Source organism: Wyeomyia smithii, chromosome 3, assembly GCF_029784165.1.
Source record: "Wyeomyia smithii strain HCP4-BCI-WySm-NY-G18 chromosome 3, ASM2978416v1, whole genome shotgun sequence".
Classification (NCBI taxonomy): Eukaryota; Metazoa; Arthropoda; class Insecta; order Diptera; family Culicidae; genus Wyeomyia; species Wyeomyia smithii.
In genome coordinates, this window is record NC_073696.1 from 191,844,485 (window position 1) to 191,848,739 (window position 4,255).

Sequence of the window (4,255 nt, forward strand, 5' to 3'; positions counted from 1 at the left end):
TACGGCTAACTCCGACTCAAAAATTTATGACTCTAAAAATGTACAGCGCGATGGCCGAGCTTTTTTCTCGACGTTTTTTTGGGCACTATCGTCACTATTAAAATCATCCAAAATATCACAGTCCAGGTCCGTATCACTGTTAAGCTCCTGCATCTTTCTTGTTAATATTTCAGTATTTTATAGTTAAATAGAAACAAAACTTATATAAACCTGAAATATCAAGCAATTGAATAGCCACTAATAATTATTTTGAATCAAATTTCTCACTAATAATCTTTTTATTTGAAATATCACTGCAGGGTAAAGCGCAAAATAATTATATTTCCCGATTTAATTATTTATGCAAATTTAAAGTTTGATGGTTGCTATCGTGCGATTCAGATGTTTATGAAACCACATATAAACATAGAAAAAAGTGATGTCAGTTCATTTTATGAGAAAAAGGTATGAACAGAGGTTTTGATGGAGAGATATCAAGTTTCCGATGAAGGCCGTCTTAAGGCAGCACTGGGTACCAGAGGGTTAATTTTAGTCTTTGGGTTACGTTTAATTCCATAACCTTTGAACCACATTGTTACCGCGGCTGAATATTGAACTTCGAAAGCGAATAAAAGACTCCCAGCGATGAGTGACTAGACGTCTATACGTCAGCATCACTGAGATATTTGTTTACCGCCTAGTTGAGCGAACGTAGGAACTGGCGCTATATCAAGTAAATCGATTTAAGTAAAGGAGATTCAGCGAGATATATATGAAGAATTATTACTCGAGACCTAAAAATCTGTAAGTAAAAAGTGAGGATTGCGAAGAATTTATAAAATTATTGATACTTACTTGTAGGGAACCTGGAAATAAATTGTTATATTTGTAACCAAAGTGCCCCCAAGGAAACCGCGTGTAATCTACTGTAAGTAAATTTAGAGCAGCAAAATTACACTGAAAACCGAATAATTTAGACAATTTTAAAACAGGCAAGATACTGCGGCGATAGTTACGATAGTGAAGAATATAGCCTAAAGCGATTCGTAAGCGAGGAAGGAAAATTAAAAGTAAAATTGTTAACCTAATTAATGAAATACATTATAGTTTCAGCTGTCACAAAAAAGGTGCTGCTGTAAAATTTATTTACTCATTTGGCTGACCGAACAAACTAAAATTTTAACTTGATTCGTACCATACCACGGCACGCTGAGCGATAACGAGCTAGACTTCACGACGACGGCATGCGGAAAGTGCAAGGCAGCTTCAATACAACAGGAAGGGATGGTTGCTTGCGACTGCTGCGACCAGTGGTTTCACTACTCTTGCGTTGGTGTAACCGCTGCCGTTACGGAGGAGGCAAAATGGTACTGCGACGAAGTCGGTTGTCAAGCAACAGCAAAAAAGTACCAAAAGCAAATCCAGTGCGTCTTGAACTGTCCTACAGACAGCGTTGCCAGGTATCCAGATTTAGCTGGATTATCCAGATTTTTGAACATGTATCCAGGTAGGCAGCTTTGATGTCCAATTATCCAGATTTTTCATGGATGATCCAGATTTTATCCAGATTTTATTTTCTCTGTTCCGCAAAAAGGTCATCACTTCAATTTTGGCGCGAAATTTTGCAATTTTGTCACCTCAAATTTTGCGTACCCCAAGCCTTTTATTCGAAAAATTAACCTTTCACCCCACGAAATGACTGCCAGATTTTTTCCAGATTTTTATTTTGCCTTTTCCAGATTTTTGAAAAAATGACCTGGCAACGCTGCCTACAGATCAGACGTTTTTTCGGTTGCTTGTGGACTGGTCTTTGACTGCCTATAGCTTCAAAGTTTGTGTTTTGTCAGTGTGTCTTTTAAAGACTACCTGAAAGTTATTTCCCATCAGTCTTTCTCAAGACTACCTACTTTTGAATTTAACATTTGTTTTAACTTTTTTCGTATCACCTGAAATGGCTGGACGGAAAAAGAAACCTCGCATCGCTGCGGGGAGGAAAAGAGAGGCATCTCTTTCTGACACTTCGAGTGTCTGTAGTGACAATCCTTTTGATATTTTGCCTGAGCAAGAAGCTGGTGAAATGGAAGTTACCAATAATGAAACTATACAAAATATAAAATCTTTAAAAAAGGAGAAAGTTCCACCTATTGTGGTAACTATTTCTTCTGAATTTAATATATTCAAAAAGGAACTTTCAACGTTTGTTTCTGACGTTAAAGTTACCTATCAAATTGGCCGTAGAGGTGAATGCCGCTTATTAGCCGACTCAGTAAAGGGTCGTGATCGTCTTGTTCAGTATTTAACTGACAAGATGTACAATTTTTTTACATATGACACCAAGAACGCCAAGCCGTTCAAGGTCGTATTGAAAGGTCTCACCAACGATCAAACCGTTGATGAGATCAAACTTACTTTAACAGAATTACTTGGCATAGCCCCTACCCAAGTAATTCTAATGAAACAAAAATCACGAGGCGAAAACAGTCAGAGAACTGGAATTTCCCTTGTTAATTATTTAATTCATTTTAACCGCAATGAGGTTAACAACTTAAAATTTTTTGAAAAAGCACATGCTTTGTATAATGTGCGTGTAAAGTGGGAAATTTATAGGAAGTATGGCGGAGGTGAAAAGCATATCACCCAATGCCGTACTTGCCAACGTTATGGCCATGGTTCCAAATTCTGTAACATGGACCAAAAATGTCTTAATTGTGGAGACTCTTCTCACAAAAAGGACACATGTCCTGTGAAAGAGAGTAAAAATTTTCGCTGTGCGAATTGTAACGGCAACCATATGTCAAATTTTTATCAATGCCCAGTCCGTTTAGCAATTGTTAAGGCAAGGCAAGGTAAACAAAATTCAATTTCTCAATTAAAACCAACTTCAAAACAAAATTCTCCAAGCGTACCAGTGACGCATAGTTTACCTACTCCTTTGCATACCCGTTTAACTTATGCACAGGTTACAGGTAGTTCGAACATTATACGCCTAGTGTTGGTAGTTCGAAAATGACCGTTAATATGGGTAAGCAAAACACGCTAGAAAATAATTGTACACCTATTACTCCAGCTAATATTGCTGCCGAAAATATTTTTTCTAATGTCAACTGCCTGGGGCCTATTACGGCAAGTAAACTTTCTTTTTTGCAACAGGCAATGTTCGATCTTATGAACGCCATGTTGCAGGCAAAATCAATGTTTGAAGCCATTCAAATAGGCACAAATTTTACTATTAAAATTGTTTCTAATTTAAAATTTAGCAATGATTTTAAATAAAACAATTAAAATATTAAATTGGAATGCTCGCTCATTGAAGGCCAATGAGAATGAGCTTTTTAATTTTTTAACAGTAAATAATGTGCATATTGCAATTATTACTGAAACATTTTTGAAACCTAACATAAAATTAAAATATGATCCCAATTACGTGGTTCATAGATATGATAGGATTCAGGATTCCGGCGGTGGAGTTGCAATTGTTATTCATCGCCGAATCAAACATCGTGCTCTTCCCTATCTTGAGACGAAAGTTATTGAAAGTTATTGAAATTGAAGTTCAAACTGAACTTGGGATTTTATTTATTGCCGCAGCATATTTACCATTTCAATGCACACGCGAGCTCAAAAATTATTTTAAAGGTGATTTACAAAAACTCACCAGAAATCGTTCGAAATTTTTCATAATCGGCGATTTTAACGCTAAACATCGTTCATGGAATAATTCTCAAAGTAATTCCAATGGCAAAATTTTATTCAATGATTGTTCTTCAGGATACTATTCTATTTTGTCTCCGAATAGTCCTACATGCTTTACTTCTGTAAGAAACCCTTCAACAATTGATTTGGTGCTAACAGATCAAAGTCATGTATGTAGTGATTTGATCACACATGCTGACTTTGATTCTGACCATCTTCCAATAACTTTTTCTTTATCACATGAATCAGTTTTAAACCCTATGAGCTCTGTTTTTAATTATAACAAGGCTAATTGGGAAAGATACAAAACTCATATTGAGCGAAATTTCAATAATGAGCTTGATTTGCAAAACGAAGTGAATATTGATTCCGCTTTGGAAGCATTAAAATGTGCAATTGTTGATGCCAGGAATTATTCTGTTCCGAAGGCTCAAGTGAAATTTGATTCATCAATAATTGACGAAAATCTTCAACTTCTAATTCGTTTGAAAAATGTCCGCAGACGTCAATATCAACGTTCTCGTGACCCTGTTTTTAAAACTATTTATAAAGATTTACAGAAAGAGATTAAGCATAGATTTAC

At 35.9% G+C, this 4,255-nt stretch overlaps 1 long non-coding RNA gene across 1 annotated transcript; it reads left to right on the plus strand.

Moving 5' to 3' along the window:
* The first annotated feature begins 459 nt into the window (after nt 1–459).
* Nucleotides 460–1,099, plus strand: LOC129730789 (uncharacterized). The gene is made up of 3 exons (XR_008728923.1): nt 460–783; nt 841–907; nt 972–1,099. It is a non-coding gene; the product is annotated as an uncharacterized LOC129730789 (long non-coding RNA).
* Nucleotides 1,100–4,255: the final 3,156 nt, after the last annotated feature.